General features: G+C 41.5%; 1 pseudogene; it reads left to right on the top strand.

Moving 5' to 3' along the window:
• The first annotated feature begins 2,350 nt into the window (after positions 1–2,350).
• Positions 2,351–26,507, top strand: LOC142175807 (organic cation/carnitine transporter 3-like; annotated as a pseudogene).
• Positions 26,508–26,648: the final 141 nt, after the last annotated feature.

A 26,648-nucleotide genomic window follows, 5' to 3' on the forward strand; every position in this document is an offset into this window, starting at 1 on the left:
CAACTCAACGTGAACGCGTAAGATCAAATGCGAACGCGATGCAACAGTATTCACAGGTTCGCGATTGCGAACCTTACTATGCGAACTTTATGAAGGAAGAATATGGCAAGTCAACAATACAATACGTGATTGCGGCTGACACTACGCGGTCACGAAGAAGGTTTTCAGACACTAGAAACCAGCAACTCAAAAACCTACGGAAATGGCCCATAGCTGATTCGAAACCCACCCGAGGCCCTGAGGACCCCGTCCAAATATACCAGCAAGTTCCATAACCTAATACGGACCCTATCAAGGTCTCAAATCATATCAAACAACGTTGTAACTACGAATCGCACCACGAATCGAACTTATGAACTTTCAAATCTTCCAACTTCCAAAACTTGTGCCGAAACATACCAAATCAATCCGGAATGACATCAAATTTTGCATGCAAGTACCAAATGACATAACAGAGTTAATCTAACTCTCGGAACTGCAATTCGATCCCGATATCACCAAATTCGACTCTCGGTCAAACTTTTCAACCTTCCAAAACTTCAAATTTCTAATTTTCGCCGAAATGTTTCAAATTACCCTACGGACCTCCAAATCCAAACCCGAACGCACGCCCAAGTCCAAAATTACCATACGAAGCTATTGGAATCACCAAAATACCATTTCAGAGTTGTCTACATAAAATTCAAAACTTCGGTCAACTCTTACCGCCTAAGCTTCTAATACAAGAATGTTTCTTCCAAATCAATCCCGAATCATCCGAAATCCGAACTCGACTATGCACGCACATCATAACACATAATATGGAGCTGCTAGAGACCTTAAGCCACTGAACGGAGTGATAATTCTCAAAATGACTGATCAGGCCGTTACACAGTCCTAGGTTTATGTTCTATGTCAAATTCACTCATTTCGATGGCCCACTTGTCCAGCCTACCCACAATTTCGGGTTTATGAAGGATATTCCACAGGGAAAAGGTGGTCACAATGGCTATCAGGTGATATTAGAAATGAGGCCTTAGTTTCCGAGCGGCGACTATGAGGGCTAAGGCCAATTTTTGCAAATATGGGTAACGAGTTTCTACTCCCGTTAAAATTCTACTAACATAATAAATTGGAGATTGCGTGCCTTAGTCCTCATAGACTAAAACGGTGCTTACTGCTACCTCCAAGGCCACTGAGTAGATTAATAATTTTTTGCCTTCCTCCGACTTAGATAATAACGGAGGACTTGACAAGTACCTTTTCAAATCCCTTAAGGCCTGCTGACATTCCGAGGTCCATTTGAAGTTATTATTCTTCTTGAGTAACGAAAAGAAATGATGGCATTTTTTTGAAGACCGGAAAATGAACCTGCTCAAAGTGGCCAATCTCCTTGTGAGCCTTTGAACTTCGTTTACGCTTGATAGTTGGTCCGGGATGTCTTCGATGGCTTTTATTTTGTCGGGATTAACCTCAATTCCCCTTTGTGATACCAGGAATCCCAGGAACTTATCGGAGCTGATCCTGAACGCACATTTCTCAGGGTTATGCTTCATGTTATGCTCCCTTAAGATGTCAAAAGGCTCTTGCAAATGTTTGAGATGATCACCTGCATCAAAAAATTAAAAAGCATATCGTCTATATAGACTCCCATGGTTTTACCTATTCATTTTTCAAACATTTTGTTTACGAGCCGCTGGTAAGTGGCTCCGTCTTTATAGCAATATGTGCCGAAGTTCGTTATGAATGAATGTTTTCCATGATCCTCCGGGTTCCTTTTAATTTGGTTGTATTCGGAGTAAGCATTGAGGAAACTCATTAACTCATGCCCGACCGTTGCATCGATCATTTGATCAATGTTTGACAATAGGAACGAGTCCTTTGGGCACGCCTTATTCAAGTCCTTATAGTCTACGCACATCCAAAATTTATTATTCTTCTTTGGAACTACTACTACGTTAGCTAGCCAGTCTAGATACTTTACCTCTCGGATTGAATGAATATCAAGTAGATGAGTTACCTCCTCTTTGACGAATTTGTTTCTGGCCTCCGCAATAGGACATTTTTTTCTATCTTACCGGAGGAATGTTGGCATCCAAGCTTAGCTTGTGCACTATCACTTTCAGTGGGATTCATGTCATATCCGCATGCGACCATGTAAAACAATCGACGTTAGATTTAAGAAATTCAATAAATCCAGACCTTAGTTCGGGATGCAGTCATGTCACCACGTGTAATATCCTCTCAAAGAACTTGTCGAACAATGCGATTTGCTCAAGCTCTTTCGTTGTGGATAATGTTTTAGCCCATATCATTATCCACTACCTCGAAAAGGGTCGTCTTTATCACCGCTTCGTCATTCGTGGGCAGCATGATCTCTCCCTTGGTTGTCACACTTGCTAGGTTGAATCCGGCGAGGAGTTTTATCTCTGGCATGATGCTTCTGGTAAGTTTGGCTTGCTCCAATACCCTCCATTGTATAATATTGGCCGAACTCCCTGTATTCACCAAAACACGTTTGATTTTAAAATTAAAACACTTGAGAAATTACCAATGCGTCATTGTGCGGTAGCAACAATCCATCTGCGCCTTCCTCTGTGAAGGTGATGTCATCTTCAGCGACTTCCCGGAGTCTCTTGCGGTGGGTTATTAATACCTTTGTCTTTTTCGCCGCCGAGAAGGTAACCCTCTTAATCTCGTTCCCCCCAAAAATCATGTTGATCGTCAGGCGGGGGGGGGGGGGGATCTTCTCCTGCATTTGAAGGCTCCACATTTTCACGATTGTGATGGTAATTAATTTTAGTCCGGTGACTTAAGAATTCCCTGAGATGGACATTTTTTAGCAACATCACAACCTCTTCGCGTTGATACTGGCAGTCCCCAATCCGGTGACCGTTTGTCCCCTAGTATTCGCACCATAAATTAGGGTCCCTCTAACTGGGATCGAATCTCATTGGCTTCGGGAACATTACTTATTTAATGTTCCTCATAGCCGATACCAACTCCACAACGCTGACGTTGAAGTAATATTCTAATAGTTTGGGGTAGAAAGATTATCGAGAACATGATGTTTCCTTGTCCTGTAACGACCTATTTCTCCGGCCGCAATTAATTCTTCTATCGGTAACGAACCTATCCATCGACCGGAAACCTCTGCCGCGTCCTTTGGTCCATTCATATGGCAAAAACCAGCTCCTTGAAGACAGTCGATTTGTGTTGAATCATCTTTTGATTTCTCTTTGTTCTTCTCCCGATATCGGAAAACCGATCTGATCATCCTCAATCCTTATCTTTGACTTGTACCGGTTGTGAACATCCACCTATGTTGTCGCTTAGAACTCGAACAAGCTTTCTTTCATTTTTCGGGAAGCATCGAAACCCCATTCATACCTTTGGTGAATGCTTCAGCCGCCCATTTATATAGGACGGCCGGTAGCAGCATCCTTTACTTCTGGAACCGGGTTACAAATTCCCGTAACAACTCGGACCCTCCTTGTGCAATTCTGAAAATATTGGCTATTCAGGCTTGTAACTTTATGGCCCTGGCCCGGGCCTTAATGAAAGAATCCGCGAGCATCTCAAAGGAATCTATGGAATACTCGGGCAAACGTGAATACCACGTCAAGGCTCCCTTCATGAGAGTCTCTCCGAATTTCTTCCGTAACACTAATTCAATCTCGTGGGGGGCTAAATCGTTTTCCCCTTCACAGCCTTTGTATAGTTGGTGATATGCTCCTGAGGATCAGAAGTCCCATCTTATTTTGGCTTGTCCAGCATTTTAAACTGCTTCGGGATCAATTCTGGTGTTGTGCTTGGTTTGTACAACAATTGAGTATACTTCTTTGAGTCCGGCCCTTTTAGCACCGGTGGTGCACCCGAGATTTGATCCATGCAGGCGTTCACTTCCCTCATAAATCGTATGAGTTCATTTTTGAAGGGATCACTCTCGTTGTTAAGACCGGATCTGCTTCCCCCGGCCCCATCGAAGCCTACCTCGCCCTTTGGGGTATTGTTGTCAATCCTCTGTATTGTTTGATTTGCGGGAGCACCAGGAGGAACTGGACCTCGCCCATTCGTGTAATTGGAAGAACTCGATAACGATTGCTTCAGTTCTGTCATTACCTTATCTTGCCGTGTGAGATGGCCTAGAATGACCTCTTGTTGCTTCTGCAGAACCCTTACCACTTCGATGACGTGCTCCTCTTCAGCATCATCAGGAGTCGTTTCTCGAACATGTCACGGGTATCGCCTTCCGTGGACCGGTGTGGCCTCGTGCCCCTCACTGCGGGTATCGCTGATTGAATCTTCATGCTAAGGGTGATTTTCTTGGGCCTCAAGGTTGTGAGTATTGTTAACACTATTATCTGCCATTTTCTATGATTCTTTTCTAAGAGCAAAGTAATCAAACATGTTAGTAAAAGAGGCAAGGACCAACTGAATTACACAATTGTCTAAGGCCCACGGCGGGCGCCAAAATATTTTCCCGTAAAATGGTACAGTTGAATTTGTACGTGATTTATGGACAATAGAATTAATTTGATCCTAAAATAATAGATGAATTAGATAAAAATATAATACTTAGCCTTGAGGCTGAGATAAAATTGCAGAAATAGTAATTCCGAAAGCAAGGCTTCCGGGCACAACATCAATGATATCAAAGAACAAGAAGATAAAATTACATTAAGATTTGAATAGAGTGTGGCGTATGTTTGCTAGAAGATTCATGTCCTTTACAATGATAATAAAGCTCATTATTTATAGCTGCACTCAGGGAACAAGGTCCTAGGATCAAGCCCCTCTTTAATGTCAATTATGAAGGCCATCGAAGAATGTGTAACGGCAGGCATGAATGCCATATTCCTTTGTAACAGGCAGTGTACTAAATGCTGTAGAATATTCTTCATTAAATGCTACCGAATGGCATGCATTTATTTCATCTTTATAAGTATCATTCTCTCTGTTAACAGACGAGATCCTTGCCTTCGGTTTCAGCTATCCTCTATCTTCGACTCCACGTGTCACTTTCTCATGCGATCATTTAATATAACATATTTTACGCTATACATTAACGAAATAGGTGGGGAATGTCTAAAGTTGTCTTTTTATATATTATAAATATAGCCATAACAATACATCGAGTGATAATTTCAATAAGAACATCGTTGACTATCGAGTCTAGCTAAAAAATTCACTAATCATGGATAATGCGTAAAATGGCTTCTGCCTTTCATATGTTGTCTCTTTCGAGTCCCAGTGTGCCTTTGATCAAACCCTACAAAAATCAGCTTATTTTGAGAAGGATTTTTTTTCAAAAGTACTTTTGGTGAGAAACAGTTTGTGTTTGGCTAATTATTTTGAAAAATACTTCTAAGCAGTAATTAGTGTTTGGCCAAGTTTTTAAAAACTGCTTTTAAGTATGTACTTTTTTAAAAAGTGCTTTTAGAAAAAATCTATTTTTTTTTACTTTTCCAAAACTGTTTTTGCTTCTCAACACTTTTTTTTTCTTTCAAAAGTTTAACCAAACACTTGAACTTTGAAAAAAAATACTATTTTTGAAAAGAAAAAAAGTGCTTTTAGGATTGGAGAAAATTGGTCAACTAGGCTATTAACCTCTTTCGTATATAATATTGAATATAGTGTCGGTATAGTTTGTTTATATAGTTTTTTTACTTGGGGGGGGGGGGGGGGAGGGTTCGGATATGTTACATTAAGGAAGTTAACTTTGTTTGTTGAAGTAAAAGATATTTATTACGTTTGGGCTAACAACATTTGTTTTAATTGTCGATGTTAGTCTATTTTTTGTTTGATCAACAAAGAAACTAATATATATATTCAACTGTTGTTACAGTGCTATTAGAACGAGTGTCATTTATAACACTCAAGTTTCGAAGGCAAGCTAAACTACATTATGAAACAAATGTATTATTTACTAAACTATTACAGCGTACTATTTACTACGATGTGACTCTATCCATTCTTCCAAATGTATGACATTTTATAGAGGGTAGGAAACAGAAGAAAGGCTTCTATACGTGCTCTTCGATTTAATAACTCTTCTGGAACGGTAGGTCTTCTTTGCGCTAAAAATAACTCGAACAGGAAATGTTGAAATTGGAGAAAAAGATTAAAGGATATGTTTTTGATGGTTTTATCCTCTTCTTTACATGTTTGTACCTCTCAAAATCAAAATAGATAAAATTAATCACATAATCTAATTAAACTTTGATTATTCATCTAATTCATAGGCTTAGACGAGATCCAATCATCTTGATCTCGACATAAATTTTACCATATGATGATCCGTATTGATCTTTCATACAAACTTGTACTTTATTATTTCATGAGTAATTCTATACTCAAACTTTTATTTTAATAATAGTTGATATTATTTAAAAAATTATGTACTATATAAATCAGCATTCATGTGTAAAGCACGTGCCAAGGAACTAGTTAAAAAATAAATACAACTAGGTCCTTTTCGTGTCTAGGCAATATTAAAGTAATCTCCATGTGACCTATAGGTTATGGGTTCGAGCCGTAAAACCAAACACTAATGCTTGCATTAGGCTAGGTTGTCTACATCACAACCCTTGGGATGCGATTTTTCCCTGGACCCTGCGTGAATACTGTGTTTACCCGAAAAACGGATAGAGTTGAATTTGTACGTAGTTCTAAGGATATGTGGTGTAGCTTAATATAAATCGTTAGGATAAATAGAAATATCAAGTATAGATTGCAAAGAATACAAAATAGACAATGTTGTAAATAAGATGTAATTTTGGACCAAACAAGTGGAATCAGATTAAGAAGCTTGAAAGAACAACTCTTCATTATAGGAGAATATGATGCTTGAATTACAATGTTAGCAAACACTTGCCCCTACAGAAATGATAATCATCCCCTTTATAGTAGAGGGATCTTACTTTAGATATAATTAAAAATACGTAGTGGGAGACCCATGATAAATCAGCTTTTCCACAATTCCTGCCAAGATTCTCTCCTCTAGTGGGATTGCAACGGCTCTTGTCTATAAGCCCGATATTGACTCGAGTTTTCGGCCTTGACTCGAGCTCTCGATCTTGACTTGAGCTCGATTCTAACTCGGACCCTTGAATCGATACGGGGTCAATGTTGGTCGGTCCCTGGATCATAAGCTTGACAACTTTACTTTGCATCATAGTTCGACTTGGGTTCGAGCTTGATTATAATATCGAGCTCGATATTGATCGGCGCCTCGGACTCGAAGCTTGTTTGTACCATCTTCGGAACCCATTTCGAAGTCTTACTTTAATCGATTATGTTTCAAACTCGATCAATAATACGAAGGCCGAAATCTATTTCGACCGTATACATACTGAATGCCTTGTGCACCAGGCTAGCGTTTTTTGTCCTGCCCTATCGTTTTTGCATATATAAACTTTTTCCCCACAAACACTCTTTTATATTATTGCATAGCATATCAAGTCGAAATTTTTGCGAATTACAAAAGAATCAGTGACCAATCAGAACCATTACTAAAGCCAAAAAATGCAACTAACACTTGATGAAACAATTGAAAGGTGCATAGGAGAATTTGGATGGGCACAATTCTTACAATCCATTCTCGTATCTCTATCAATAAACATTAAGTATTGTCTTTACTGACACGTCGGTTGTTTCCGAATGGTCATTAATAGGTGCGAGTTTAATTCTCACTAGCCTTCCGACATCTTCATTTTTCATAGGTTGTCTTATCGGAGGTTTCCTTCTTTCCACCTTAGCTGACACAAAACTTGGTCGAAAAAACATGTTGGTTTTATCATATTTTATTATGTCTATTACCGGAGCCATAACATCAATTTCTACAAATATTTGGATGTATTCATTTTTAAGGTTTTTAACTGGTTTTGGACGAGTTACTGTCACGATCCAATTCTGTATTAGGTTGAGACTGTGCGAGCTACTGTCACGACCCAATTCTGTATTAGGTTGAGACTGTGCGAGCTACTGTCACGACCCAATTCTGTACTAGGTTGAGACTGCGCCTAACGCTGCCGTTAGGCAAGCTCATAAGCGAAGCTCTATTTATTTATCCCTTTTTGACATATTTTTAACTACACTGAATTTCATGCAACTGTGACAAGTCTTTTAAAATAAAATATCAACGTAATAAGTACATAGTTTGCGATGATCAAAATGACAAGTACAATAGTACATAAGTGCTACAAGTCCCCAAAACCTGGTGTCACAAGTACATGAGCAATCTAAGGAATATACAAAACTACTAAAACTAATGTCTAAAAGTAATAAACAAGAATAGTAAATAAGATGGAAGGAGACTACAGTGTTGCGGATCGTAACAAGGCAAGCAGCTCTCCCCTAAGTGTCTGAAATGACCGACTATACGTCCGTCTAACCACTGTTGGAACCTGTCTCAGTACCTGCACATCAGTGCAGAAGTGTAGCGTGATTATGAAGAACAATGCGTACCCAGTAAGTATCTAGTCTAACCTCGAAGAAGTAAAGATGAGGGGTCGACTTGACACTTATTAGAGGTCAATAATAATAATGAAAGTACATAGAGAATACATGGTGAACATGCAACAAGTATCGATGAGACAAATAAAAACAACAACAATAAAGATGACAGGAATTCGTAACATATCACTAATATCTCATAACTAGCCTTGAAGACCCTAACTCACTTATATCCAAACTGGAACCCGTTTCGATTATTTAGCACGAAGTTGCCGAGGCGAACGACCCGATCCCATAAGAATAGTGGTGCTCAGTACTGCCGAGACGAACGGACCGATCCCATAAGAGTAGTATTACCATCATACTGTCGAGGCGAACGGCCTAATCCCATAAGAGTGGTGTTACCATACAGCCGAGGTGAATAGCGCGATCCAATAAGAGTGGTATTACTATATTGTCGAGGCGAACGGCCCGATCCCATTAGAGTAGAGAAGCTTACCTCGCTCGCGGAAGTACTTGCGACGCGAAAGGACATGGTTTTTTTTTATAGTTATTAAGTATTCCTCCATTTTCCAAAATAAGAAGGCTAAGTCGACAAGTACAACTTTAAAATCCCTAGTCTCATCTCTAATCAAGATAATTAATATGCATAATAAACACAATAGTACAATTAAAAGCATGATGTGGATCTAAGTCTACCCGAACACCTCATGGAATATAGCTACGCACGGACTCTCGTCACCTAGTGCGTACGTAGCTCCCCACACAAGTAATACACAACAAGATACACCTAAGGGGGTGAGTTCCCTCTTATAATGTTAGGAAAGAGACTTACCTCATTTTCAAGCTCACTTCCAGTCCACTAATCCGCTCTAAAAGCTCCAAATCGATGCAGAACAATCCAAAACGAATCAAATATTGCATAATTTAATCCATATATACTAAAAAGTTCATAATTTAGTTATTAGAGTAATTACCCAACCCAAATTAGAAGATTCTAAAATTCGCTCACGTGCCCGGATTCCGAAATATTTTGTAAATAAGTGTTACCCATAACCTCACGAGTTCATACATGCATTTTGTTTAAAAGTCTGAGTTCAAATCGACTCTCAACACTCAAATTCTCGTTTCTCAAATCATAGCTAAAGTTTCTTAAAATTTCACTTTGATTCTCCTAATTTTGATGTTAAATCCCATGTATAATCATGTAAAAATAGTTGAAAATTGAACAAAATCACTTACCCAAAGATTGTAGATAAAAATCCCTCTTCAATATCGCCCCCACCGAGGCTAGGGTTCCAAAAATGAGAGAATGTCTCCAAAATCCCGTCTCCCTGCCCTTTTACCAGGTGCAGATGTCGCATCTGCGACACAGGGTTCACATTTGCAAACCCTCGCAATTGCGGACAAGTGTCCGCAATTGTGAACCAAGGAAAAATCTATAAACTTCGCAATTGCGGAAAAGTATTCGCAATTGCGAACCAAGGCAAAAATATACAGGCTTCACAATTGCAGACAAATGTTCGCAATTGCGAACCAACAAGCCTCGCAATTGCGTACAAATATTTGCAATTGCGAACCAAAGCAAAAATGAGAACAAATGTTCGCAATTGCGATACCTGAGCACCAGCAGCACCATCAATCTTTCCCAATACGGAAATAGGCATAACTCTATCATGACCCAAAATCCACCTAGTCGTGATGACACCTAACCCAGTCCGTCAGGTAAGCCAATTAGCAACTATCCAATTTAATAAGATTTATTAAGAAAAGAAATGATAATACAACTGAATTGTTATACAAGAATTCCCAAAGACTGGTAGTACAAATCATGAGCTTCAAAGATTTAGAGTTTACAAAGCTAGTATGAAATAAATACACCATCTGTCCGAACATACATAAATAGATTTTTATAAGTCTACGACTACCATGAACAAGAGGAAGCAGTAACTGGAATGCATATACATCTTCAAATCCAGCTCCCATCGTGCACAACAACATCAACATCCAACATCTGCACGCAAGGTGCAGAAGTGTAGTATGAGTACAACTGACCTCATGTACTTAATAAGTAACAAACCTAACCTTAGGTTGAAAGTAGTGACGAGATGGAACACAGGTCGGGGTCCAACACCAATAGCCAACAATAGTTCATAACAACATAATGGAAGTAATAAAAGAAGTAGCTCAGAGATAAAATGTTCAGCCCAATCACAATTTTAGAAAAATAGGCTTGTTTTTCAAGTGTATCAGTGAAAACCCAAATCTTTTACCGAAATCACCAAATATATGAGTAAGTTTGAAAACTGTGATTTTTTCCAAAACCTTTTCAACAACAGATAAGATGTTTTATTATCAAATGTCATGAGGAAAATACATCTATATTACTACATGTCAATATGCAGGTGAAATCATGAATGACACCAAAACCGGAGTGGCAGAAAGAAATGCATCTTTATGCATGTATCTCAAGTATGCATGCCAAATACAATGTGTCTCAGTGATAAACTCATGTACTCACACTCTAGGAGTACTCAATCTCACTGTCTCACACTTTTCACTCATCATGACCAATCACTTGACACGCTTAGTCACTCAGTACTGTATATGGCCATTTCAGCACATGGAAGATCCATCCCAAATATATATATGTTAATTGACAGTCAGTCACCCAGTACTGTATTAGGCCAATCTAGCCCGGGGAAGATCCATCCCCAAATATAAATGCTTCGGGCAAGATCCATGCCCAGGGAAAATCCATCCCTCAATATAATCAACTATGCTCGCTGGGGTGTGTACAGACTCTGCAGGGGCTCATTCAGCCCAAGCGCTATAATCCGCACAGACAACTTACGTGTTGCACAGACAACTCACGTGCCATAGTATCAATTAACTCACAATCAGGCACTCGGCCTCACTTAGTCATTAATCTCTCCAGTCTCTCAGGCTCACAATATCATAAAACTAGCCCAAATGATGATATGATGTGTCAATATATAGCAACAGAGACTGAGATATGATATGAAATGAATGAACTTGACTGAGTATGAAATTGCAAACAAAATAACTCAACAGCAGAAACGACCTCAGTGGGTCCCAACAGAATAAGCATGTATCCTAGACATGGTTTCTAACATGGATCACAGTTCAATAGCTCTAGTACATAGAGATTTTGTGGTTACAGATAAAATCAGGAATCTACACAGTACCACAGAAATAGCGAAGTCACAATTCACATGGTGCACACCTATACGCCCGTCACCTAGCATGTGTGTCACCTCAACACCAAACACATAACACGTAATTCGGGGTTTCATACTCTTAGCACCAAGTTTAGAAGTGTTACTTATATCGAACAAGCTAAATCCTATACCGGGCAAGCCAAGCGATGCTCCAAAAATGCCACCCCGTTCATACCGACCTTCAAATGGCTTGAAACTAGCCAAAAGCAACTCAAATACATCAAATTATGCCAAAGGAAAAAAACCCAATTGATAAAGGTCGAATCTTTAATCAAAATTCCAAAATCAACCCAAAAGTCCAACCCGAGCTTGCTCCTGGGAACTCGATGAAACTTACAAAATCCGATAACTCATTCAATTACGAGTCCAACCATACTGGTTTCACTCAAATCCGACTACGAATCGACATTCAAAACTCAAAAACTCACTCTATAAAGCTTTAGGCTAAAGTCCCCAAATATCTCTTTAAAACTCATAATCCAATTACCAAAAATGAAGATAAAATCACGAAATATAATCAAAACTGAGTGTAGAACACTTACCCCAATCCTTGTGGTGAAATTTGCTTAAACAATCGTCTCACTTTGAATCCCACATCTCAAAATATGATAAAAGACCCCAAAATCTCAATATATAGTTCTGCCCAGGCGTGTTCGCTTCTCGGAACAATTTAGCCGCTTCTACGGTGTCACTTATGCGACCTGAAGCCCGCTTCTGTGACCTGAAGCCCATTTTTGCGAAATCAACTGGAGAAATGGCTCTTCGCACATGCGGAAACTCATCCTCTCCTGCGACATCGCAGGTACGATAACAAACGCGCATCCGCGCAGACGTCTGCTTCTTCGCCCCATCCATCGCTTCTGTGTTAATGCATATACGGCTAAAAACTTCGCATATGTGATGCTTCCAATCGTAGCCCTTTCCGCTTCTGCGATGGGCTGCTCGCTTCTGCAGAGTCACTTCTGCGACCAAGCTTCTGCATAAGCGGTTGCACCAGCAACCAGAAAATTTCCAGCAGCTTCAACAAGGCTTCAATTGATCTGAACGTCATCCGAAACTCACCCGAGCCACTCAAGACCTCGTCCGAATATACCAATAAGCCACCTAACATAACACTGACCTAATCGAGTCCTCAAATCACACCTAACAATATCTAAACGATGAATTGCACCTCAAATCAAACCTAAATGAAATTTGAACTTTCAACTTCCAAAACTCACGCCGAAACATATCAAATCTGCTCGGAATGAACTCAAATTTTGCACACAAGTCCCAAATGACATAACGAAGTTATTCCAATTCCCGGAACCACAGTCCAAACCCAATATCATCAAAGTCAACTTCCAGTCAAACTTATGAACTTTTTCAAACCTTCAAATTTTAATTTTTGCCAATTAGTGTTGAATCCTTCTAGAAAAATCCAAATATAAATTCGGGCATACGCCCGAGTCCAAAATCATTCTCCGGACCTAACGGAACCATCAAAACTCCATTCCGGGGTCAAATTCACCAAAAGACAAACTTGGTCAGCTCTTCCAACTTAAAGCTTAAACCATGAAATTCATTCATCCAAATCAATTCTAAATAACCTGAAAACCAAAACCGACGATTCGTATAAGTCATAATATATCATACGGAGCTACTCATGCCCACAAACTACCGAGCGAAGTTCAAATTCTCAAAATGACCGTCGTTACAAACTCTTTCATACGACATCAGAATTTGATGATTCTTGTTGCTATGACTCCATAATTACGATACGCATCTAATGGTTCAATCAGATCACAAATCAAAGGTCATTTTCTCAATATGGTATCCTTTATACCCAAGAAGATGACGTTGAAACATCAAATAAGAGCGCGACACAACCCAAACACATCCGAAACGCCCTCGAGACCCTGTCCAATCTCACAAACCAGTCTAAAACATAACACGAGCTCGCTCGCGTGATCAAAAAACAAAAACAACCTCTAGAATCATGAATCGGATGCAAAAACGCATAAATTCAATTTTAAAACTCAAGAACTTCTATAAACACGTCCGCGCGTCCGATTCCTATCAAATCAACTCGGAATGACGCCAAATTTTGTGTAGAAGTAATAAATGGCATAACGGACCTATTCAAACTTTTGGAATCAAAATATGATCCCGATATTAATAAAGTCAACTCTCGGTCAAACTTCTAAACCTTCCAAACCTTCAACTTTCTAACTTTCGTCAATTCAAGCCGAAACGTCCTACGGACCTCCAAATCAACATCTGAACACGCTCCCAAGTCCAAAATCATCATACACACCTATTGGAACCTTCAAATCCCGGTTCCGAGGTCGTTTGCACAAAATGCTAACTCAAGTCAAACTTGGCCACCTTAGTGTCACGACGCAAAACCTAACCCGTCGTGATAGCGCCTATCATGGTACTAGGCAAGCCGACCTTTCCAAAACTCTTTCAAAATTTAACAGAAGTGAATTAAGATATTTAAAATATCCGAAGTTTTTCATAAATACGGGGTAAAACCCAAATAAAAACATAAGTGCGGAAAAACAAATAGCCCGACATCGGGGTGTCACTAAGTCATGAGCATCTAGATAACTAAACTAAAACAACCAGTGTCTAAGTATCAATACAAGATAGAAAGAAATATAAAAGGTGAGATAAGGTCCTGCGGACACCGACAGCTACCTCGTAGTCTCCGGTACTCGATCGCGCCCGAACTCAATGACCTCCGTGATCAAACACACCTGGATCTGCACATGAAGTACAGGGTGTAGCATGAGTACAACCAACTCTGCAAGTAACAGAAATAAATAAGGAACTGAGAAGCAGTGACGAGCTATACAATACAGTTCATTTTAAAAGTTTTCAGTAAAGAGTGAATATGCTTTCAAATCCTGTGGTATAAGTCAAATCAGTTCGCGCTCATGTAAAACAGATATGAATCTTCCAGATATTTCACAACAACAACAAATAACAACTAAGTGACATAATAAATAAAAGCAAGCACAGCCTCTCAAGGTAACAGTCACTCAACCCATCTCAACAACACTTACTCTCGGCTCTCATCCCTCAATACACACTCTCAATAGGTACATGCGCTCACTGGAGGTGTTCAGACTCATGAGGGGCTCCTACAGCCCAAGCGCTATAAGCACGGACAACTCACGTGCTGCACGGATAACTCACGTGCTATAATATCATATCTGGATCCGCACGGACAACTCATGTGTTGCACGGACAACTCATGTGCCATAGTACAAACATAAGGATCTGCACGGACAACTCACGTGCCATAGAACAATACCTCACAACCAGGCCTTCGGCCTTACTCAATCATGAACCTCTCTAGTCTCACAGCTCTCAAAAGAGAAAGGGAAAGCAGCCCAAATTAAAGTGTTACAGTATATCATCATGGAAAACAAATAACAGAGACTGAGGTAAACATGTACAGGAATCACTATGACTGGGTATAACCACCATGAGCAGGAATATAGCCTAAGCATGATTTCAAACATGAAAACAGTCAAGTTCTAGTGGAGAGGAAGGCATATAAACCCAATTAAAGGCTATTAGACTTCACAGTCTCCCGGGGCGGACCAAGTCTCAATCCCTCACGGCGTACACCCACACGCCCGTCACCTGGTATGGGTGCCACCTCCAAACAGTCACATCATACCAAACTCCGGGTTTCATACCTGAAAAACCAGATTTAAAACTGTTACTTACCTCAATAGTGTAGAACTCTTACTCCGGAATGCTTTTTCCTCTCGAACCGGCCTCCAAATGACCGGAATCTAGCCCCAAGCAATAAAATCCGATCAATTTGAGCTAAAGGAATAAATCCCACAAGGAAAATACCAATTTACAGACCAAAACCCGAAATTCACTCAAACTCACCCACGACACACGTTTCGAAATCCGACAAAAGTCACAAAACCCAAAAGCCCATTCACTCCCTAGTCTACCCATACTAAATTCATCAAGATCCGACCTCATTTGGTCCCTCAAATCCCCAAATTACTCTCTCCAAAATCCCAAGCCCTAACCCCTTATTTCACTCCAAATATCCTACTAATTAGGCGAGAAATTAATGGGAAAACGCTATAGCTAATGATAATAGAACTCAAGCAACTTACCTTAGTGAATATCCTTGAATCCCTTTCAAAGATCACTTCAAAAGCTCCAAAAACCGACTTGAAAATGGTGGAAATGAATCAAAATTCGCGTTCAATTTATAGTTTCTGCCCAGGTCTTTCGCACGTGCGGCCCAATATGCGCACCTGCGGTGCCGCATCTGCGCAAGAACCTCCGCACCTACAAAAAATCAATAAAACCCCCGACTTCTCAACCTGCGCTCCATATTCGCATCTGCGACCACGCAGGTGCGGAAAAGACCTTGCACCAGCGGCCACTGCCTGACCTCCTCACTTCTAATTCTGCGGGCATCTATCCGCTTATGCGGACTCACAGATGCGACCTCGCACCTGCGGCTCCCCCCTCCACAGGTGCAGAAATATCAGTAGCAGCAGCTTCGGCTGCATTTTCCAACTTCAAACTATCCGTTAACCACCCGGAATCACCCTGAGCCCCTCGGGACCTTAACCAAACATACCAACAAGTCATATATCAACATACGAACTTAATCGAACCTTAGAAATACTCAAAATAACATCAAAACACCAAATTGCCCTCGGATTCAAGCCTAAGAACTTCTAAACTTCCAAATTAGACAACCGATGCCGAAACCAACCAAACCACGTCTGAATCACCTCAAATTATTACACACACGTCACAAATGACACCACGAACCTACTCCAACTTCTGAAAATCCATTCCGACCCTGATATCAAATTTTCCACTGCCGACCGAATTCGCTAAATTTTCAACTTTTGCCAATTTAAGCCTAATTCCACTACGGACCTCCAAATCACATTCTGAACGCTCCTAAGCCCATAGGCTGACCTCTCCACTGCACCTTCATCGAAGCTATGTCCTTTGACCTCAACTTCCAAACCAGCCGATCCAAAATGGCCACCGGCTCCACATCATATGTCATATCACCCTCCAACTGAACCATGCTGAGTCTAAAACATGGGACGGATCGCCAACATACTTACGGAGCATGGAAACATGAAACACTGGATACACACTCGACAAGCTGGGTGGCAAGGCAAGCTTATAAGCCACCTCTCCTATCCTCTGAAGTACCTCAAAAGGCCCAATGAACTGGAGGCTCAACTTGCCCCTCTTCCCAAACCTCATAACTCCCTTCATGGGTGATACCTTTAGCAAAACCTTCTCCCAACTATAAACAACACATCACGGACCTTCCTATCCGCGTAGCTCTTCTACCTAGACTACGCCGTGCGAAGCCGCTCCTGAATCAATTTCACATTATCTAATGCATCCTGGACCAAGTCTGTACCCAAGAGCCTAGACTCACCCGGTTTAAACCATCCTACCAGAGATCTATACCTCCTCCCATATAAAGCCTCGTATGGAGTCATCTAAATACTCGACTGGTAACTGTTGTTATATGCAAACTCTGCGAGTGGCAAAAACTAATCCCATGGACCCCCAAAGTCAATGACACAAGCGCGCGACATGTCCTCCAATATCTGAATAGTGCGCTTGAACGGCCCGTCCATCTGAGGGTGAAAGGTTATTCTCAACGCAACCTGAGTACACAACTCCCGCTGCACGGTCCTCCAAAACTGCGACGTAAACTGAGTGCCCCTATCTGAAATGATGGAAACTAGGACACCATGCAGGCGAACAAGCTCTCGGATGTAAATATCAGCTAACCACTCTGAAGAGTAAGTAGTGCCAACTGGAATGAAGTGCGCATACTTGGTCAGCCAATCCACAATAACCCAAATAGCATCAAACTTTCTCGAAGTCCGTAGGAGCCCAACTACAAAGTCTATGGTGATCCGCTCCCACTTCCACTCTGGGATCTCTAACCTCTGAAGCAAGCCACCTGGTCTCTGATGTTCATACTTAACCTGCTGATAGTTGAGACACCGAGCCACAAACCCAACTATATCCTTCTTCATCCACCTCCACCAATAGTGTTGCCTCAAATCCTGGTACATCTTCGTGGCACCCGGATGGATGGAATACCGCGAGATGTGGGTCTTCCCAAAAATCAACTCCCTAAGCCCATCTACATTAGGAACACATATCCGGCCCCGCATCCTTAACACGCCATCATCATCAATAGTCACATCCCTAGCATCACCTCTCCGAACCCTGTCATGAAAAACGAGCAAGTGGGGATCATCATATTGACGCTCCCTGATACGGTCATAAAGAGAAGACCTAGAGACCACACAAGCCAAAACGTGACTCGGCTCTGAAATATCCAATCTGACAAGCTGGCCCGCTAAGGCCTGAACATCCAATACCAAGGGTCTCTCTGCTGCTGGGAGATATGCTAAACTCCCCAAACTCTCCGCCCGGCGAGTCAAAGCATCGGCCACCATATTGGCCTTCCACGGATGGTACAGAATAGTGATATCATATTCCTTAAGAAGCTCCAACCATATCCGCTGACGCAAATTAAGATCCTTCTGCTTCAACAGATACTACAAACTCTGATGATCAGTATAGATCTCACAATGAACCCCATACAAATAATGATACCAAATCTTTAAGGCGTGAACAATGTTTGCTAACTCAAGATCATGGACAGGATAGTTCTTCTCATTGGTCTTCAACTAGCGCGAGGCATAGGCAATCACCCTACCCTCCTGCATCAGAACACAACCAATACCTACCCTCGAGGCATCATAATATACGTTGTAAGAACCTGAAGCTGATGGCAGAACTAACACTGGAGCTGTGGTCAAGGCAGTCTTGAGCTTCTGGAAGCTCTCCTCACACTCATCTGACCACCTGAATGGAGCACCCTTTTGGGTCAATTTGGTCAAGGGCGATGCAATAGATGAAAATCCCTCCACAAAGAGATAGTAATAACCTGCCAAACCAAGAAAGCTCCTAATCTTCGTGGCTGAGGACAGTCTAGGCTAACTCTGCACCGCCTCTATCTTTTTCGGATCTACCTGAATACCCTCACTGGACACCACGTGCCCCAATAATGCTACTGAACCGAGCCAAAAATCACACTTGGAGAACTTCGCATAAAGCTCCTCCTCCCTCAATCTTTATAATACAATACTCAAATGCTAAGCATGCTCCTCCAGGCTACGAGAGTACACCAGGATATTGTCAATGAATACAATAATGAATGAGTCCAAGTAGGGATGGAATACATTGTTCATCAAATGCATGAATGCTGCTGGGGCAATGGTCAGCCCAAAGGACATCACCAAGAACTCATAATGGCCATAACAGGTCCTGAAAGCTGCCTTAAGAATATCCGTATCCCAAATCTTCAGCTGGTGATAGGCAGACCTCAAATCAATCTTGGAGAACACCCTCGCTCCCTGAAGCTGGTGAAATAAATCATCAATACGAGGCAAAGGATACTTGTTCTTGACTGTGACCTTGTTCAACTGCCTGTAATTAATGCACATCCTCATGGAACCATCATTCTTCTTTACAAATAGAACTGGCACACCCCAAGGTGACACACTAGGCCAAATAAACCCCTTATCAAGGAGTTCCTGAAGCTGTTCCTTCAACTCCTTCAACTTCGCCGGTGCCATATGATACAGTGGAATAGAAAAGGGTTGAGTTCACGGCACCAAATCAATACCGAAGTCAATATCCCTGTCAGCCGGCATGCCTGGCAGATTTGCAGGAAACACATCTGAAAAATCACGTACCACCGGAACAGAATCAATAGTAGGAGTCTTTGAACTAACATCTCTCACAAACGCCAAATAAGATAGGCAACCATTCTCAACCATACGCTGAGCCTTCAAATATGAAATCACCCTACTAGGTACATAATCTATAGAACCGCTCCACTCAACCCTCTGAAATCCCGGCATCGCTAACGTCACGGTCTTAGCGTGACAATCTAGAACAACATGACATGGAAATAACCAATCCATACCTAATATCCCATCAAAGTCAACCATACTGAGCAGCAAAAGGTCCACTTGAGTCTCCAGACCTCCAATAGTCACCACAAGTAATCGATATGCGTGGTCTACAACAATAGTATCGCCCACAGGAGTATATACATGAACAAATAAAACTAAAGACTCACGGGGCATATCCAGAAAATGGGCAAAATATGAGGAAACATATGAATAAGTGGAACCAGGGTCAAACAATACAGAGGCATCTCTGTGACAAACTGAGACAATACCTGTAATCATAGCATCTGAAGCTATAGCATCTGGTCTGGCAGGGAGGTCATAGAAACGGGCTTGACCACCCCCTGATCTGCCTTCCCCTCTCGGGCGACCCCTAGCTAACTGGGCTCCGCCCCTAGCTGGCTGAGCTCCATCCCTAGCTGGCTGAGCTCCACCCCTAGTTGGCTGAGCGAGTGGTAAAGGAACTGGTACTGGTGCCATTGGCCGAGTACTCCGCTGTGGAGTCCCACCCAATAACCTAGGGCAATCTCTCATAATGTGACCAAAATCCCCACACTCAAAACAACCCCTCCTCTGACGAAATTGTTGCTCCTGATACCCAAAAGAACTACCAGAGGATACCTGAGTAGGCGGGGCATGATGAGAACTCTGTGATGGTAGTGCACTGAATGATGACTGGCCCTGCTGATGACTGTGCGATTCATGGCCAGATGATGCACCACGGTGAAATGGCCAAGCTGTCTGAGCCTGTCTGAAATGACGACCTCTACCGTGCTGGAACTGACCCCCAAAAGGAGCACTACTGAATCCACCCTAACCACGAGGCCTCTTGGCCTCCCTCTCAACCCTCTCCTGACCGTGAACCATCTCAATCTACCGAGCAATGTTAACAACCTCGTCAAAAGTCGCACTAGACACCCTCTCTCTGGTCATAAGCAACCGCAGCTGAAAAGTGAGACCATCTATAAACCTCATGATCCTCTCCCTGTCTGTGGGAACCAACCAGATAGCATGACAAGCCAACTCCGAGAATCACATATCATACTATGTCACAGACATATCACCCTGGCGAAGCTCCTCAAACTGTTTGCGCAGCTCCTCTCTACGGGACTGAGGCACAAACTTCTCCAAAGAGACCATGAAGAACTGCTGCCAAGTAAGGGTTGCTGCCCCAATAGGCCTACGCCTCTCGTAAGTCTCCCACCATCTGAGTGCAGCCCCGGAAAACTGAAAAGTAGTGAATGAGACTCCATAATCTCCAGAATACCAGCAGTACGGAGTATCCTCTAACACCTGTCCAAGAAGTCCTGGGCATCCTCTCTCTCTGTGCCACTGAAGGGTGGAGGGTGGAGTCTCCCAAACCTCTCCAACCTACGCTGATCATCCTCGGGCATAGCAGGAACCACATAATCCTGAGCAGCTACAATCGGTTGGCTGGTAGTGCCTCCGGTGTCTGGAATCCTTGAACAACTTGCTCGGGTGTGCGAGCAGCGGGAGTCTGAGTCCCCCCTCCCCCCCGGCCTGAGAAGTGGTTGCAGCCGTCGAGATAGAGACCGCCTAAGCAAGGCTGGTACACGCTGTTAGAATCTGAGCTAGGGCCTCCTGGAGACCTGGAATCACAATAGGCACAGGTGGTGCGTGAGCTGGTGCATCAAAAACTGGAACCTGGTCCTGAACTGGGACAACTGGTGGATCTGCAGGTACTGCCCCAGCTGCTGTACGAGTTGCACCTCTGCCCCTACCACAACCTCTACCATGGCCTCGGCCTCTCGCGGCCATGGCTGGTGGTACTGGTGGCTAGCCCTCCTGACCGGTAGCGCGAGTCCTCACCATCTGTGAGAGAATGAAACAACATGTGTTTATTTACCAAAATAAACAGATTCGCACGACAAGAATCCAAGAATGTGAAATTTTCCTAAGGGTTCTACAGCCTCTCGAAGATAAGTACAGATGTTTCCATACTGATCCGCAAGACTCTACTAACTCGCTCATGACTCCTGAGACCTATGTAATCTAGAGCTCTGATAACAACTTCTCACGACCCAAAACCTAACCCGTCGTGATGGCGCCTATCGTGGTACTAGGTAAGCCGACCTTTCCAAAACTCTTTCAAAATTTAACATAAGTTAATTAAGACACTTAAAATATTAGGTGTTTTTCATAAATACGGGGTAAAACCTAAATAAAAAACATAAGTACGGAAAAAGAAATAGCCCAACATCGGGGTGTCACTAAGTCATGAGCATCTAGATAACTAAACTAGTACAATCAGTGTCTAAGTATCAATACAAGACAGAAAGAAATATAGAAGGAGAGACAAGGTCCTGCGGACGCCGGCAGCTAGCTCGTAGTCTCCTGTACTCGATCGCGCCCGAACACAACGACCTCCGTGATCAAACACACCTGAATCTACACATGAAATGCAGGGTGTAGCATGAGTACAACCAACTCAGCAAGTAACCGAAATAAATAAGGAACTGAGAAGCAGTGACAAGCTATACAGTACAGTTCATTTTAAAAGTTTTCAGTAAAGAGTGACCATGCTTTCAAATCCTATGGTATAAGTCAAATCAGTTCGCGCTCATGTAAAACAGATATGAATCTTCCAGAAATTTCACAACAACAACAAAGTGAAACAATAAATAAAAGCAAGTACAGCCTCTTAAGGCAGCAGTCACTCAACCCATCTCAGCAGCTCACACTCTCGGCTCTAAGACCTCAATACACACTCTCAATAGGTACATGCGCTCACTGGGGGTGTTCAGACTCATGAGGGGCTCCTACAGCCCAAGCGCTATAAGCACGGATAACTCACGTGCTGCACGGACAACTCACGTGCTATAATATCATATTTGGATCCGCACGGACAACTCACGTGCCATAGTACAAGCATAAGGATCCGCACGGGACAACTCACGTGCCATAGAACAATACCTCATAACTTATACCTTCTTAGAAATTATGCAATTGTCATTTTTAATACAACATACCAAACAGTGGATAAAAAATAATACCAGGATAACTAATCCCAACATAACTAATCCGAACATAACTTATCACAGCATAACTTATCCCGGCATAAGCCGTATTCAAACCAAACGACCTCTAAGATTATAATAATAGTTTCTTTACATAGTCTCTCAACCTCTTAAACATTATTTTTCGTATAATATTGATCCCGTTGACTCTTAAAAAAATGAAAATCGACAAGTAATTCGAATGAAGAGTACTTTACAAAAATGATTAACAGATATAATATGGGATAATACATAATTACCCAGTGGGATTGTCTCACTTTACCAGTTGCACTCTTAAATTTTGCGGGAGTCCTATGACCCCCTTGTCTTTGTTTGAAGATCACTATGACTGGGTATAACCACCATGAGCAAGAATATAGCCTAAGCATAATTTCTAACATGAAAACAGTCAAGTTCTAGTAGAGAGGAATGCATATAAACTCAATTAAAGTCTATTAGACTTCACAGTCTCTCGGGACGGACTAAGTCTCAATCCCTCACGGCATACACCCACACGCCCGTCACCTGGTATGGGTGTCACCTCCAAACAGTCACATCATACCAAACTCCGGGTTTCATACTCTCAAAACTAGATTTAAAACTATTACTTACCTCAACAGTGTAGAACTCCTACTCCGGAATGTTCTTTCCTCTCGAACCGGCCTCCAAATGACTTGAATCTAGCCACAAACAATAAAATATGATCAATATGAGCTAAAGGAATAAATCCCATAAGAAAAATACCAATTTACAGGCCAAAACCCAAAATTCACTCAAACTCGGCCCCCGGGCCCACATCTCGAAATCCGACAAAAGTCACAAAACCCGAAAGCCCATTCACTCCCAAGTCTACCCATACTAAATTCATCAAGATCCGACCTCATCTGGTCCCTCAAATCCCCAAATTACTCTCTCCAAAATCCCAAGCCCTAACCCCTTATTTCACTCCAAATATCCTACTAATTATGCGAGAAATTAACGGAAAAACACTATAGCTAATGATAATAGAGCTCAAGCAACTTACCTCAGTGAATACCCTTGAATCCCCTTCAAAAATCACTCCAAAAGCTCCAAAAACCGACTTGAAAATGGTGGAAATGAACCAAAATTCGCGAAGTGTTCAATTTATAGTTTCTACCCAAGTCTTTCGCATCTGCGGCCCAATATGCACACCTGCGGTGCCGCATCAGCGCAAGAACCTCCGCACCTGCAGAAAATCAATAAAATTCCCGACTTCGCACCTGCGCTCCATATCCGCATCTGCGACCATGCAGGTGCGGAAAAGGCCTCGCACCTACGGCCACTGCCTGACCTCCTCACTTCCGCTTCTGCGAGCATCTATTCGCATCTGCAGATTCACAGATGCGACCTCACCTACGCACCTGCGGACCCAGCCTACCTCAAAACAACATCAAAATACCAAATTACCCTCGGATTCAAGCCTAGGAACTTCTGAACTTCAAAATTCGACAACTGATGCCGAAACCAATCAAACCATATCTGAATGACCTTAAATTTTACACACACGTCACAAATGACACCACGAACCTACTCCAACTTCTAAAAATCCATTCCGACCCTGATATCAAATTTTCCACTGCCGATCGAATCGCCAAATTTCTAACTTTTGCCAATTCAAGCCTAATTCCACTACGGACCTCCAAATCACATTCAGGACGCGCTCCTAAGTCCAAAATTACCTAACGAAGCTAATGGAACCATCAGAATTCAAACCCGAGATCGTTTACACATAAGTCAATATCCGGTTAACTTTTCCAACTTAAGCTTCTACTTTAGAGACTAAGCGTCTCAATCTACTCCGAAACCACTCTGGGCTCGAACCAACTAACCCGATATATCATAATATAGCTGAAAAGCATAAAAGGAAGCAGAAATGGGAAAACGGGGCTATAACTATCGAAACGACCGGTCGAGTCATTACACTTAGGCCACTATTAAGGAACTAAATATTCCGATTTCAACCCGAACCATTTCAATCATAAACTAACCATCCCCGCAAGTCATAAAACAGTAAAAGCACATACGGGAAGTCCTAATTAGGAGAATGGGGATCTAGAAAGCAAAATGACCGGTCGGGTCATTATAGCTACAATAGGAACTTGTGCACTTGTTTTGTCAACGGAATTAGTGGGAAGTCAATGGCGTGGACAAGTTGGAATTATTGGTTTTGTTTGTTTCACTCTTGGATTTCTTTCTTTATCACTTATAGCTTTTTGTGAATAGATATTCAACTTGGAGAGTTTTATATCTTTGGATTTCTCTTCCTACAATATTGTACTCAATTTTAGTTCATTTCTTTGTTCGTGAATCACCAAGATGGCTTTAAGTTAGAGGAAACAAAGAAGAATTTGTCCTAACTTTGAAAAGCATTACAACAAGAAGTAGCATAACTTTAAGCTTCTTTGGATCCTTTATTGAATTTGAAGATTAAGGACACAATGTAAGTTAATTGCTTCTCATTAATGTGGTATACATTTATTCAAAATAGTTTGAAGGGGAGTCTTGGAATAACGGTAAAGTTGTCTCCGCATAGCCTATAGGTCATGAATTCGAGCCGTGGAAGCAGCCACCAATGCTTGCATTAGAGTAGATTGTCTACCTCACGTCCCTTGGGTTGCGGCCGTTCCTCAGACCTTGCGTGAACGCGGGATGCCTTGTATCGAGTTTCCCTTTTTAGTTTAATTTCGTATTATTTTCTTCTTTAATGAAAAGAAACGAGGTTGCAATATTTTTGCTTTCTTAAAGTAAAGATAACTTATATATGTTGCACTTAATGTCCATTTAATTTCGTATTATTTTCTCATGTTTTTCTCATGAGACACACTTCAGCCGAGAAAAGGTGTCTATTTGGTCACTAGTATAGTTAAGGTGTCTAACTTTATTCTCGCGACAACTTCTTGTGTTCATCTATATATTTCACCTCAAAGAAGCTTTGGTAGGTTTCTATTCTATGCAATTTCGTAAGACTACACCAATATAAAATGAGTTGCTAAAGCGTAGAAGTGTGTATATATATACATATACACGGAGTTATAAAAAAGTCCAAATATCTTGATTTATTCCGCATTTTTGTTTTTGCGTGTTATTTATTTATAAAGCATGTCTGATTTATATAAATATCATTTTAAATTTTTTAATACAGACCTCAGAGTCCACAATCAGTCTCTACTCAACATCTAGATATTGGTAGAAAATAATTGGGCTTTCAGGAGACTAATATCAGTTATGCTTATTGGTTTTGGTGTTGGATTGGTTTACTATGTGATGCCACTTGGAGTTGGAAATTTACATTTAATCTATGCTTTATTGTCACACTCAATGCACTATCAGAATTGCCAGCTTCAATGGTAATATTCTTTCTTATTGGCAAACTAACAAGAAAAAAATCACTTTTGGGATTTGCTATGTTAATTGGAATTTGTAGCATAGGTTGTGCAATAGTTAAAGATGATTCTTTTAAAGAATTACAAATGGGGTCTGAATTGGTTTCTTTTTTTAGTGCATGTACATCTTTTAATGTACTATTGATTTACACAGTGGAATTATTTCCAACTTGTGTGAGGAATTCAGCAGTGGCAATGGTGAGACAAGCATTAGTTCTTGGTGGTGCTTTAGCCCAATTTTGGTTGCTTTTGGGAGAAAAAATAGTTGGTTTTCTTATGGTATTTTTGGAATGAGCATTGGAATTTGTGGTTTGTTTGTGCTGTGTTTCAGAAACTAAAGGCAGAACTTTAAGTGATACTATGGAAGAAGAGGAGTACAAGGAAAGAATATTTGTTTACTAATGATTATTGCAGTAGTACCTTTCATCCTTAACTAAAGTACCCGGATTCGAGCCTCGGGTATGAAGTTGCCTTTGTTAGAGAGCACTTTACCCTCTAATGTAGGACTTTTCGGTGCGAATCCAAACTTAATCGAACTTTTCG

Source organism: Nicotiana tabacum, chromosome 22, assembly GCF_000715075.1.
Source record: "Nicotiana tabacum cultivar K326 chromosome 22, ASM71507v2, whole genome shotgun sequence".
Lineage (NCBI taxonomy): Eukaryota > Viridiplantae > Streptophyta > Magnoliopsida > Solanales > Solanaceae > Nicotiana > Nicotiana tabacum.